At 44.3% G+C, this 14,625-nt stretch overlaps 1 protein-coding gene across 3 annotated transcripts in view; it reads right to left on the bottom strand.

The window, feature by feature from the left end:
- URB2 (URB2 ribosome biogenesis homolog) overlaps positions 1 to 14,625 on the bottom strand; it is a 164,825-nt gene that overhangs the window by 22,482 nt on the left and 127,718 nt on the right. The window contains exon 10 of one of the 3 annotated variants that reach the window (XR_009246188.1): positions 573 to 672. The exons of the other annotated variants lie outside the window; for them this stretch is intronic. The gene's annotated coding sequence lies outside the window, so the exon portion shown is untranslated. The remainder of the gene's footprint in view (positions 1 to 572; positions 673 to 14,625) is intronic. 3 annotated transcript variants of the gene reach the window in all.

Below are 14,625 nucleotides of genomic sequence, written 5' to 3'. Positions count from 1 at the left end.
GTTAGCATAGTAATATAAGGGCAGGAATTGGTTGCAGACAGGAAAGTTTAATTTGCAAAGTGAACAGATGAATGTATAAAGAAGTAGGAAGGGTCGAGAATTCATCCGGGAGATGGGGTGCCTCCTGAAAGGAGAGAGGGAGAGAGACACCAGTATTTTCCAAAGGGTCTTGGGGTTTTTTATTTGCTTGCTTTTGTTTTTGATAAGGGTCTTGGTTTTTTAAGCATTCCCTGACCCCTCCTTGTCTGGATAGGAACATGTAGGCTTGAAGACATTCCTCATTGGTGGTCTCTCAACCAATTAGGAAATGGCTGGGCAATTCCCATGCCATCCACTTGAATGTGTGGCCAAGATTTTAGCAAGCTTGGAGGGTCTCAATTTGTGCCATTTAGGGACTGAGTTAGTAGATTTTTCTTTCCTCCTCCCTCTCCCCCTGCCCTGGAAATTTGCCTTTCAATCAAATAATTACAAGAGGAAGAAGGAAGTAGCCTGATTGGCTGCTCATCGTGGCATGCTTTGCAGGCCATGTCTTCACCACGAAGCCACACTGTCACCCTTTCTTTTGTTCTTACCTCTGTTTGATACGCTTGAGAAATCAAGTTCCAGGTAGTGATCACACTACTAGATGGAACCCTAGCTCACCAGCTGCCTAGCTAGGCTAAACTTGTCCTCCTGAAAGATGAAACAAGGGAAAACAAGTCCCAAAATTAAAGGTATAAATCATTGTCCAGCCTAAAAAAGCCAACAGCTAGACACAAATAAGTGTAATGGAATTTTTTGCTGGTGCATTGCAGTGATCCTGCTTGTAGAGGTAGACACTGAACAGGTGCCATTCATCACTGCACCTAGGGAGCGAGTATTGAGAAGGCACCCAGAGGACCATAAAGGAGAACTCGGTGATACTTCAAGAAATGTAAGCTCACAGCAAATGGGGGAGGACAACAGCTCCAACTCTGCAGGAAGAGGGACAGAGACTCTTGGTGTTAATCACTTGAGCACCACTGGAGTGATACTCCACTTAGTGCTAGTTCCACAGAGAAAACCTCCAAGTCTGACTTAATTGGTCTGGAGATCTAGGCCATTCTCATTTCTTTGGGGTAAGGGTGCCATGCTATCATTTTCTGTAACACTGAGAAATTGCAGCCATCTGAACAAAGATTGCTAAGTAGTAATGTTGAAGGCCTGTGGGGAAAAAACCAAGTCACTGAATTCCTAGAGCATAGGCTTAGGAGATAGGGAAAGGCAGCCAAGTGCGTGTTTCTGAGGCCCAGGGATTCTCTCAAAATTTCCAGAATCCCTGAAACCTCAGGTCTACAGGCAGAAGGTGTTTGTTTTGCTCTGATAGCAGGCTCCTCCGGCAAGATGTTTGCGGCATGCTTCAGGGAGCTGGTGGGGAGTGGAGGCAGAAGCCTGGCTTCTCTGCAAGGAATTCACAGAGATTTGAAGAGGAAAACAAAAGTACCTCACAGCTGAAAATCCAATAGCCATCTGATCTGGGCTGCTTGTAATTCTGCCTTCACCTGTTTTCAATGAGCTGCCTCTTAGGGGAAAGTAGAAGTCAGAGAAGGCTGATGATGTGTGAGTGCATTCCAAATGCAGATGGAATTATGCACTGTTTATAGCAGACAGCATGCCAAAGGCACTGTTTGCATTTTTGCTTAAAGGCTACTCTCCTGTGCCCCCATTAGGGTCTCTAAACAGAGAGCAAGAGGCCCAGAAAGAGGGTCCAAATAAAGTGATATTCCAGTGTCTAAGATTTGAGGCGGCTAGCAGCAAAGACTGCCACACATACCCAACTGCTGTAGCCTCTGTTCTACTTCTACCTACTGAGCCCACAGCTCTGTTTATCCAATGTAAACAAAGGGATGATCTGTTACAGACTGTTACACAATACATAAGTTGGTTTATGTGGAAAAGTGCAAATGCACAGAAATTAAGGTACATTTGACAGTCCAATGGCTACAATTGTACTTGAATGATATAAGATGAAATTAGATTCTGGAAGAGCATATGTTTGATTACTGCAGGTTCAGAGGGGCTGCAAGTATCTAGAGACACCCAATTTTAATTTTCCCGCTTGTTTTTGTCTTTTGAGAAATAAAAACAGAGCAACAAAGAGATCTGCTATCCTCTGGGTCACTTTCCAAATATCCACAACAACCACACTGAGCCAATCCAGAAACAGGAGCCAGGAACTCAACTCAGATCTGCTGCCTTGGGGACAGAGACCTTCCAGGGAGCATATTAGCAGCAAGTGAGAACTGCGAGTGGAGTCAGAACCTCAACCCAGGAAGTCTGATATGGAATGTGTGCACCAAATGCCCACCCCTCCCACTTGTTTAAGGTCATGATTCTCAAAGTGTGGTCCACAGGTCACCACCAGCAACAGGGGAGTGGGGCCGGGGCCAGGGTAAGTATTTAAAGAGCCAACTCCTTGGCTTTACTCCTGGATGTACTAAATCAGAATGTAAGGAGGTAACAGCCATGAATCTGCATTTTTAGCAGCTCCCCATCCCATTGTGCTCACTAAACTGCAAATGCTGGCCTACACATTAGTTCTGACAGCAGCAGCAATTGACGAGGGCTAGGATACTGCCAGAAAACACATTATTGGCCCTGGACCTGTTTCATTGCTGGACTCCATTCCTTGTGTATAAAGTCATAATGACAGCTTTGAACCTCACCTTTGCCTTCTAGATATTTACAGATCAAATACTTTTGTTTAAGATCGTCTGTCTTGCCCACTGCCAGGCCAGCTGTGAAAGAAACAAACAAGTGCTAGTGGGAATGGACAGTGTTCCCAAGCACCCAGACTTGGCTTTGATTTACAGGCTGCCAAGTAGGGTGCCCAGCAGGCTCCATTTGCCTAAGACAGGGATTCCCAAGTTACAAGACTTGGGGGTTTGGAACCAGGTTAAGGCCCGGGCAAATCAGGAGTTGGTTATCTTCTGTAGTGGTTCTAAGACCTTGCAGCAAATTCTCCAAGACCCAAGAAACCACTGATTTATTCTACATTTCCATTTCAACAATGAGGTGCCTAGAGCCAGCAGAGGGGCAGGTGCTTTTCTGCAGCTGATTGATGACATTCATTCTCCTCCTCACTTCTTTGCCTTCAAATCCTAGTGGTACATCCTACTAAGAGCCAATGTCTCTCTAAACTCACGTTGACCTTTCTCTGAGTAACAGTTTTTCAAATCATGGTGTTACTCATAATTGAGAAAGACTGAAAAAGAAGTACAGGGCTAAATGGACCATGAAGAAATAACCAATAAAATATTTTGCAGACATTTGAAGTAATGCTTAACTTTCAATAATGGGGGAAAGTGTTCACAATATAATGAGAAATCTTGCATACACAGACAAGGCTACAAAGAGATGCAGTCCCATGTTAGCAGCTATTGTCACTGCAACAAGCAAATGAGAATTCTTATTTTTCTTCTTCATGTTTTTCTGTTTTCTACTTTTTCCCTACAATAATCATACATAAATTTTTATAACTAGAATATATTCAAATCATGGTGAATATAACATTAAGGCACTATTTCCTTATGTTGTAGGGAACAGGGTCCCTGATGGTATTTCCCCCAAGTTCTTGTCTTTGTGAAAGAGAAGAATTCAAGGTAGAGATGTAGTTAGAGGTACAAGAAAGAAAGGCTTATTTAAAGAGATAGTTCATATTCTGACAGGAATGCAGGCAACTTCTCTCCATGAGCAAGAAGAGCTGATGCACCCACCATGGTTGGGGTCATCACTTTGTAGGATGAGAGATGGTGCCCTAATTAAGTATACAAGTGGGACAGGACCTTTCCACGAAGGTGTCAGGGCATCTCCACATGGGATGCAGCATACATGAGATCATCATGGCTCTTTGGGCATGAGTGGAGGTGAGGCAAATGGGCTAATGGGCCCTTGAGTGCACTGAGCCTGTGACTATGTTGCATCAGCCAGAGAAGGTGAGGCCTGTGTGGTACGGGGCTGCACTATCAATGCTGTTGGCAGGCTCCCAGCACCGTGTTGCTCACTGACTACCTGCCTTAAGCATCAGTACAAATAAGAATGTTCCTGACTTGCCCCTTGCCTACTCCTACAGGTATAATGATACTGTAGATATCTGGATCTTTTGTGTGGCTGAATGAGGCAAGAACTATAGTAACAAGCACCACCCATGGTGCTGGCCCCCTTAGCTATTTTTTCCCCCTGCAGCTACCCATTTCCCTTTAAAAATTCTTTTTGCTAGCTTGTTTGGCAGAAACAGCACATTTTAGCTCCAGAGATCTGCCTTTCCTCATCACTGCCAGTTTCTTGAAACAAGCCCTTTTCTCTTATCCTTGCACATTTCTGGAGGTGGGCTGTCTAGCAACAGGCAGCAAAGGCCTGATTATTTATCCAGTAGCAAAATCAGACCTACTGAAATCCATTAGCGTGTTGAGAGCCAATGAAAGACTGGAACACAACCCTCCTCCTGACGTGGCAACCCAAACCTTACACTGACTAATGTAATCCAGTGGCTCTCATTGCTATGGTCTGGTGACTCCATTCTGGTCCGTCCTGCTCTGCCTTCTTTTCCCAGCACCACCTTTGAGAAGAAGGTCCAGCTCTGCTGAACCAGAGTGACTGCTCAGTGGTCCTCGTCAGGCTTACACAGCCCTAAGCAGCTTTGAAATTGTCTGATCACAATATGTTCTCCTAAACACTCTCTCCTCTGAGTCAGTAGTTTTAAGATGAGGAGAGAAGGAGGGTAGGTGGAAGGATGATAACTGGGGGTCCCTGGAGACATTTCTGGTTGTCACAATGAAACAGGAGTGGGTGGTTGTTCTGGTGGTTGTCCCGTGATGACATAATACAAAGACTTGGATGCAAAAGGGTGAGTGGATGGAGAATCCAAGGTTAGTGAAGAAAATTACACCTGATAGGCCAGGTGGGCATTTCAGGAGTGCTTCTCCAGACTGGATTTTTTGTTTTTTGTTTTTACAAACATCAGTGTCTGGGCTATCACCCTGGCTGAAGGACACTTTCCAGAATTTCCTATTGGACCAAGGGCACAGTATTGTTCTTTGGCCCCTCAGTATTGTCTGTCACAACAAGGAAGATCCCCCACAGCTGCCAGTCAGATGGTCTGCTGCCTCCAGCTTTCTGAGAATTTTGGACGGAAATGCTGGCCTGCAGGCAAATTCAAACAGGAACAAGGAGAGTTGATACTTGAGACAACCTGCGCTCTGAATTTCCTGTTAGAAATTCAGGCAGCAGTCCAACGTCAAACATGAGTGGGAGGCATGGTATGAAATGGGACTGCAGCTGCTCACACAGCCACCATGACCATGAGCAGGGAGACCGTGCCAACACAGGCTTAGGAAACCCTGACTCATGAGAGGAGCCCAAACAATAAGAAGACCATAAGTTTCTGCTGTTTCTTGATGAACAGTTGTTGGGACTCAAAAGCAGTACTCCTTGAGTCTGTATGAGGGCCTGAGCCTGGTTGCCAGCAAAGATTTGGGCAAGCCCTGGCCGGGGTGTTAGATTTCAGCTCTGAGAAGGATTCTAAAACCCTACCAGGACCAGGGAAAATAAATCATGTGTATTGTATCTCTGTTTTTTCTCTCATTTTAAAGATTTATTTATTTGAAAGTCAGAGTACACACACACCCATACACACACACCCCTCACACACACATCTGCTGGTCAACTCCCCAAATGGTCCACAACATCCAGAGTTTGGGCCAGCCTGAAGTCAGAAACTCGGATTTGGCCTCCCATGTGGGTAGCAGGGACCCAAGCATTTAGGCCAACATTTTACTACCTTCTCAGGCATATTAACAGGAAGTTGGATCAGAAACAGGACAGCTGGGACTCAAGCCAGGGCCTCTCACCAACCCCTTGACATGGACGCAGACACCCCAGGTGATGACTTCATTCATGCACCAGGACATCTGCCCTTGTCCTATTCTTTAACGCATTCCAGCTACGAAAGTCAGGTCACATATTACTATTCCTGAAGTTGATTTTACAGGCCTCCCGAGCAAGCTGGCCTAAATCAGTTTCAAGTAGATCAAGCCCAAATGCTGAGTCGCACAGAGGAGGACTCTGACGTTGAGATGACCCATGGCATAGAAGTTCTTGCTAAATCGACTCAGTGACCTTCTTTGCTACATCTGGATTTTATAGCACTTACACTGGCGATCCTTGGCAGAAGGTTCAGAAACCTGACTAAATCTTGACTAAACAAAGAATCTTGTTACTGAGACAGAAGAGTGGAAGACAGAGGGAGGTTTTCTCCTTGCTGCCTGCAATTCATTACCTCCTGATGCTCTTCCTGTTTGTCTTCTCCTGATTTGCATCTTATCCCCCGCCCACATACTCAAAACCACCATTCCACAGTACACTATCAGACTCTCCTACAACACTTCCGCCCCTCCCTGGGACACCAAAAATGTCCAGAAGAAACAGGATGTTAAGGAATGGATCAGGATGGTCAGGGAGAGTGGCCAGAGTCTGCAAAGCCAGAAGCCTGGGGAAAGATTTGCCATCAAAATAGTCCAGAGGCATCCAAGTGCAGTGACTGCGGGGGCTGTTATCATTGCTGTAAGAGACTGAGAAACTAGAGGAGCAGCTGATACAGACAGGGAGAGGAGACTTAAAATGAACCCCGTAGACACTTCACTGATGTCTTCCAGCAGTTACAGTGATGGGGCAGAGCTCAGCTGGAACCTGGGCAGCTAAGTAGATACCCATCCTTGGAACCAGTCTATGTAAAAGGCAGAACCAATTCTAGGAGCATTGGATCTACCCTGTCAGCATGCATAAAGACCAGATTGGGATATGGCAGGTGCACAAAGCACTGTTTCTTTAGGAATCACAGAAGACAAGGACAGCATTGTGGCTACTACATTTCTGATCTATCTGCTTGCTAATAGCCTAGGAGAAGCAGTGGAAGAAGATGGCTCAGGTGCTTGGGCCCCTGCCACCCTTGTGGTCTGAGACCTGGATGAAGCTCTTAGCTCTTGGCCCCTACCTGGCCCAGTCCCAGCTGTTGTGGCCATCTGGGAAGTGAATCAGCAGGCAGAAGACCACTCACCTCTCTCTGCAATTCTGACGTTTAAATAAATAAATAAATATTTTAAAACAAATACACAAAATGATTCACTGCATGAGAGGACTTGAGGCTCTGTGTCAGCTACAACAATGACCATCTCTAATTGGATTCTTTCTACTGTCAAGTCCTGCATCAGCAGCACCTAGTCCAGGGAGCAAAATTAGTAGTGACTGTTTTAAACTCTCTCTCTCTCTCTCTCTCTCTCTCTCTCTCTCTCTCTCTCTCTCAGGAGAACACCAGGCTGAGTGGGACTAGCAGACACTCCCTCAGAGTCATACAGACAAAAACCCATGCCTTGTGAGTCTAAATCTAGTGTTGAAACCTCAGCTCCACTCCTGATACTGCCGCTGGTGCAGGAGTCTGAATTCAGGCCAGTGGGAAACAAGTAAGGCGCCCTCAGGATGAAGGCAGAGACAGCCCCAGTGGAGGAACCAGCCAGATTATAGGCGAGGGCTGTATTTTTCCCCTCAACAGGCTGGAATCTTTACTTCTATTTGTGTGCTTCAATGTGGTATCCTGGGAACAAAACTAGCCCTAGACTAGCCCAACTTCCTCCACTTTGTAGATAAGGACCTAACATATCAATAGTCCATTTTCTTTAAAGCTTTAGAGGCAAAATACTGATTGGACCTTTGGCATTAGACACAACAGATGTGAGATGTTTAGGTGACTTGGGAATTATCACCCAGTAGAAATTGCAAAGTTGCAAAGTAAGATGGTGGTGAAAACTGATGAGGATCCAACCAGGGCCACACTGTGAGGACTCATGTGTGGAGGAAGCATTTGAATAGCTCTCCCCCCGCCCCTCCCCACGAGGGGAGCTGAGATGGGTGCTTCATCTCAAGTCCTTAAGAGAGGCTCTGCTGGCTCTGTCTTCAGACCAGAGAGGGTATACCTAAGAAGCCGTTGGACTTGACTGGACAATAAGATGCTGGACTCTATGTTTGGTATACGCTTGCAATGGGGGAATCTCAACTGAACTTGAGCTGTGGTTATGCAACAAGGTGGAGGAATCCACCATGGTGGGAGGGTTTGGGGAGGGGTGGGGAGAACCCAAGTATCTATGTAATTGTGTCACATAATACAATGTAATTACTGAAGTTAAATAATAAATATATAAAAAAAAAAAAAAAGAGAGGCATTTCAAGGAGACAAGAGGGAAGCCTAAAACATCTCCCTTCAGTAGGGTCAGTGCTGACTGGAGCGGGCTGGAACCATCTGGAGTAGCTCCAGGGGCAGGGTGGTAAAGGACATTTTCTCCTATGTTTTTACAGACAGTCGCCTGAGGAGGGCAAAGCACTACAGCCGGGGAGCAAGTCTCTTCATGCCCAAGGAGACTGCATGGAAGACCGTGGGGCCCCTGCAAAAGAGATACAGGCAGAGAAAGATGAAGTTGGGGATAGGATGGTCCAGTGATGGGAGAAAGTGAGGTGTTCCCAGTGAGAACCTTGGCAAACCTGAGACAGAAAGCATTCCCTTCAGACATGTGCCTGCCTGGATGTGAGGGTGACCGTCCAGCAGCCCTGGACTGGAAGCTGGGCAGAGAGCTCAGCCCAGGAGAAGCCACGGCGGCCTCTCCACCCTCTCAGTGGCCAGCCCACTGAAGGCACCCCTGGAAGGAGTCAGGCAGGATCTGTGACTACGATTGAACTTGAAATTTATCATTAAGATAGGACTGAGTAGGCTATCTTCTGAAATGAGACTGTGTTTATGATTTAGAGTGAGAGGGCAGGATTTTTTTTTATTATCCACAAATTGGCAAAGAATTTATGGGATATGCCAAGTTTTTATCCAAGATAAGAACTTCTATCTCTGAATGTATTTTAAAAGCACAGTAGGATACACATATAAAGATTCCTGCAGATTATATCACGGAAGAACTTCTTGTTCAGTGTTTATCTATGATGATATAGGAGATCTTTATTGTGGGTTTGGAAAAGTCTCTTTTATTATCTGGAAGCATATATTTTCAGGGAAGAATGAGGAAGGATGAAAAACAGGGGCTCTTGGAAGGTATAAACAGATTGTATTTTTTCTCTTAAATCCTGTAAGAAGGTCTGGTTGAGGGGTCAGCCTTGGGCTATTGTGGGTAAGGCTGCTGCCTATGACACTGGCATCCCATGTGGTCAATAATTTATGTTCTAGCTGCTCCACTTCTGATCCAGCTCTCTGCTAATGGAAAAAAACAGTGGAAGCTGGCGCAAGTGCTTGGGCCCATGCTACCCATATGAGACAACCAGAGCAAGATCCTGACTGAGGCATACTGTGGCATCATGTTGACCTATTACCTATAGACTTCTGCTCACACTTGTTTTCATCTCTGGATTCCTTGTATTAAGTATATAATATAAGTGCTATGTAAATAGTTGTTAAGAGTATGCTGCTGAGGGAATGGTGGCAAGAAAAAGGTCTGCACATGTTTAGTAGAGCTGCAATTTTATTCCAAGTATTTTTGACCTGTGGTCAATTGAATTTGCATGGAGGGTTGACTGTCTTGCTTTGTCAGAGAGAGACTCCCCCACGGTTAGTTTACTCTCCAAATGCCTAGAGTAGCTGGGGCTGACCAAGCTGGAGCCAGCGACCAGGAGCTCCATCTGGGTCTTCCATGTGGGTGGCAGAGTCAACACCTCATGCCTCCCAGACTGTCCCTTAATAAGAGCAGAGCAGCTGGCACTCACATTTGGCAACCTGATCTTGACTCCAGGCATCCCAGTGATACCTTAACATGCTCCATACCTGATTTGTCAGTCAATGCTTAATGACATTTTATCATGAAAGCACTCTTGCTTTATCTCCCACTGCCACATCTCCCCACATAGTTAACTATCACAATGTTTTATTTCATCAGTGACTGTTAAATACAATTCACAACTGAGCCAAAAAGTCCATTAATTCTGTAACATTTTCTTTTTCCCTGGAGATAGTACTGGCTTTGTTTTTTCATTTGTCAGATTTCTTGTGTTCTGGTGGCTAATTTTTCCTTCCAACTAATCCAAAATCAATAGCCTTATTTATATATTTAGATGCAATGTTCTACGTTTTATCTTGGCTGTCAACTTCTTCCCAAAGACCTCCCACCCCCTGCAGCAGCTTGGAGACGGACTGTCACCCTGACACAGCCCTTGGCTGTCCTTGTGTGGAATCATCTGCTATGCAGGTGCCGTGTCGTCTGCCACCTTCTTGATGAGTTTCCTTCTTGTGCTGAGATGTATCTTCCTAAGGAAAGTTCATAGCAAGTAAAATACAAATTGAAACTTTGGTTTTCTAAAAATGTCTTTCTCCTATCCGTGCTCTTGACTAATAGTTTGCCTGAAGATAGAGCATTGGCAGAAAGTCATTGTGCTTAGAATATTGGGAGCATTGCATCATTATCTCTTTCAGTTTTGCTATTAAAAAGTTCAGTGCTATTCAGATATCAAATCCTTTGCATCACATACATCTGGAAGTGCTTTGAAGTTTCCTCTTTATGCCTAGTAATTCAAAATGATGATGTGACACTTTTTTAAAAATTATCATCAGAGTAGGCATTTAGCACAGACATTAAGTTGCCGCTTTAGAATGCCCATGCATGCCCCATACATATTGCAGCATTGGATTCAAGTCCCAGCCCTTCCACTTCTGCTAATATACATTCTGGGTGGCAGCAGATGGTGGCTCATGTACCTGAGCCCCTACCACCCACCTTAGGCACCAAGATGGAGTTGTGGACTCCTGGTTTCAGCTTAACCCAGTCGCAGCTTGTGCAGCAGGCATTTGGAGAAAGGCCCAGAGGACAGAAAATCAATCAATCTCTCTCTCTGTCTCTCTCTCTCTCCTGCTTTTCACCACCTGCCCCACACTACCTTCTTGTACTTTGTCTTCCTCCTGTGTAGGGCCTCCCCTCTTTTGCTCACACCTTCCACTCTTTTTCCATTTGTGGTGACTTTTGTTGCTGTTGTGCCATTTCAATCCCTAGGAATCTTTCCTTGCCTTTATCCTCCAATTTGTTAGTGAAGTTTCTCCATTCATGTTTCATTCTTCATGTCCTGCTTGCAGTTTTCAAGTGGAATTTCATATTCCCAGAATCTATTAAGAGGGTGTTTTTGTTTTAATTTTAGTTGTCAGCTTCTTGCATTATCTGCTTCCTATGAGCTCTGTCTTCCTCTATTTATTTTCTCTTTAACTCTGCTTTTGATATTGAAATCTTTCCTCAAATATTTGTTTCTGTTGAAACTTTAGACAAGAAAAAAAGCTGACTTCAGACTATTTAAGTGGAGAGGCTTGGGAAGAGGTGTCGCTACAGGGTGACAGGGCGACATGGTTTCCGGCAGAGGGGGACCCCAAAGGCCAGTGGATCATCTGTAGGGAGGGTCCTTTCCTCGCTTCCCCTAGAGAAACGCCAGGGAGCCAGGTGTGAGCCCAGCTCCAAAGACCAAGAAGGACCTGAGTGGTGTCTTGCACTTCAATCCCCTCTCCAACACCGCCCTGCACTGCCTCCTCTCTGCCTGGTGTCCCCAGATGGCTTTTTCAGAGAAACCTCAGTCCCTTCCTGATAGTGGCAGAGGCACCAGGCTACAGGAGACGTGAGAGGAGGCATGGGGATGTGATCACACCGCATTCAAATGTCACTGGGTCTCCCAACACTCAACTGCAGGATTTGTTTGATGTTGCCCAAGTTCTGAAGCTTTCTTGGGGCTGGAGAGAATCAGTTCTAATATGTACCCTACTTAGGGACCAAGTAAGATTCCTTCTTCAGTCCCATTAAGGTCACCATTGCCTTATTTTCTATCTTGAAAACAAAAAAAAGTAAAACAAAACAAACAAACAAAGAAAACACATGTGCTGAAGCTTCTTTTAGGCATTGCTGTTTTTCCAATGTCCTTATACTTATCGGTTGTTTGAACAATAAGAAAACTGATTCCCGTGGTCCATTGGCCGTGCTAACCACTGACTGTGCTCAATCTTGATTGGTGTCTGACTGCCACTTGAAATCCCACTTCCTCAGGAGACCTTCTCAGAACAGGATGGCACTGTGGGATGATGGATTCCAAACCCCTCCAATTAGAATTTTCCTGACCTGGGTTTCTGCATACCAGCACCCTCCTACCTGACTCCCTGATCAGAGCCAGCACTTTCAGCATTACTCCTCACTCAGTCCTGAGCCACCTAGGATTACTCTTCTCTAAATAAATAAATAAATAAATAAATAAATAAAATTTTAAAAAGCCATGGTGTCTGTGATTGGTCTAACCACACATGAAGACTTATTTTCTGTTGGGATAACTGGGGTCATCTATTAAACAGTGGCATGTTAGGGCAATTACTGATTATTCCATATCTTGGTTTCTCCATCATTAAAATGGTGCAAATGACACCTGTCTTACGCAGGTCGGAGTCCTCTTCTGATTATTAAATGAGGCAGCAGGTGTCAAACTATTTGCAATCCTAAACCATTAGAACTAATAAATAGGAGTCAACGGAAGGATTTCCTTCTGCCTTCTGAAAGTCATTGAAATAATATTGACAATAAGCAGGCTAATAGAGGAAAGCATGTGTAGATGTATTAATGTGCATGGGAGAAGTCACAGCCCAGAAGTCACACAGAGAATGAGTTTCTCCAAGGACAAGATAGAAGAGACTGAGCTAGACACCTCAGAGCTGGGCATTTAGCACACCATTCTAGACGTTGTTTGGAATCCCCAAGAGCCTGGGATTGAGTTCTTGCTCTGCTTCTGATCCTAGGTTCCTGCTAGGCTCCTTCTAGGGAACAGCAGGTGATGGTTCCAGTAGTTGAATCCCTGCAACCCATGAAGGAGATCACAGTAGAATTGCTGGCTTTGGCTTGATCCAGCCCTGGCCATCGTGGGCTTTTGGAGAGTGAACCCAGCAGATGGGTGATCTCTTTCTCTGTCTCTGTCTCTGTCTTTTTACTTTTCCAGTAAGTTAATAATAATGATAAGCTTATTAAAATGCTAATTATCTGAGCTACAGAAAGGAATAGAGGTTTGGAGAGATAAGGGCTTAGGTAAACAGGAGACTGGTGAAGAACACAGAGAGCAATGCCAAGGGGAACAAATTGGTCTGACTCTGCAGGTAAAGCTGCTTATGTAGTGTTGGGAGCTGCTCTCAGAAGAACAGGTGAGAAGTCTGTTGGGCAGGTGCCCTGCACATGCAGATCTTCTGGATAGCTCTTCCTGGTGATGTGAAGAGATTTACCTTTCTTGGTAGAAGCTTCCGTTACATAAGGGAGAACCAAAAATAATATTTTCTTGTTCTGTTGGTCAGAGGAGAATAAGCTAGAAAAAGGTGGATTGGACCTTGGCTCTAAGACAGCCGCTAAGGCATATCATTGTGTTTGGACTATCCTTTTCTGAGCTCCAACGAAAGTGGAGCAAAGTCATAGACTTAGGCGTAATATATATCTGTCAATTGTATGTCTGTATGCTATTAGCAAATGACCGAAAAACAAAACCTAAGGAGACAATTTTATGGTCAGTGGGTTGAGCCTCTACCTGTGATACTGCATCCCATAGGGGAGTGTCAGTATTGAGTCCTGGCCACTCTGCTTCCAATCCAGCTTCCTGCTAATAGTGCACCAAGGAAGGTAGAAAAATATGACTCAACTACTTGCCACACATGTAGGAGACCTGGATGGTGTTCTGGCCTCTGACTTTGGTCTGGTTCAACTCCAGCTATTGCAGCCATTTGAGGGAGTGAACTACTGGATAGAATTCTCTCTCTCTCTCTCTCTCTACTTGACATTTTGTCTTTAAAACAAATAGGTATTTTTAAATACTCAAAAACTCTTGTGTAAAGTAACAAAGTAGAAGAATTCACATATGTTGGGTTTCAAATTTTACTAGAAAGCTACAGTAACCACATCTGTGGTACTGGCATAATGATAAACACATACATCAATGGAACAGAATGCAGAGACTAGAAATAAACTCTTACATTCATGGTAAATTGATTTTTTGACAAGGATTCAAGACAATTCAATGGAGAAAGAATCATATTTTCTGGTACAGGAGAGCTGTATATCCACATGCAAAAGAATGAGGTTGGATTTCTTTCTAACGCATTACAAATAAAGTAACTAAAAGTGAATTACAGTTCTAGATGTAAAAGCTAAAACAATGAAATTTTTAGAAAAAATATCTGAGTAAATCTCTGTGACTGGTGATCATCCCAAACTCAGAAACTACAAAAGTAAAAAGGCTTCATTTGGATTCTAAGAATTATAATTCTGTTCCCAAGAAGGCAGGGGAAATGGGAGCTTATATGGGCAAATGATGTCTTACTACAAAGTTATAAAAATATTTTTGTGGGTCAACTTCTGCTGAAGTTGACAGCAGGGACCAAGTGATAAATACAACATAAGTAAATATCACTATTATATAGATAGATAGATAGATAGATAGATAGATAGATATTTGAAATGTCCACGAGACCAGAGTCCTCTAACCTCTCAGTTTGCATGTTGAACTTCTGGACACAGTGCAGTGATCTTAAAGTGGTGGCACAAGAATTGCCCAGCCATTTCCTAACTGGTTAAC

The sequence above is a fragment of the Ochotona princeps genome, chromosome 10, assembly GCF_030435755.1.
Source record: "Ochotona princeps isolate mOchPri1 chromosome 10, mOchPri1.hap1, whole genome shotgun sequence".
In the NCBI taxonomy this organism is placed as follows: Eukaryota; Metazoa; Chordata; class Mammalia; order Lagomorpha; family Ochotonidae; genus Ochotona; species Ochotona princeps.
The sequence above is the reverse complement of the archived record's forward strand: the minus strand, read 5'-3'. Positions and strand labels throughout refer to the sequence as shown.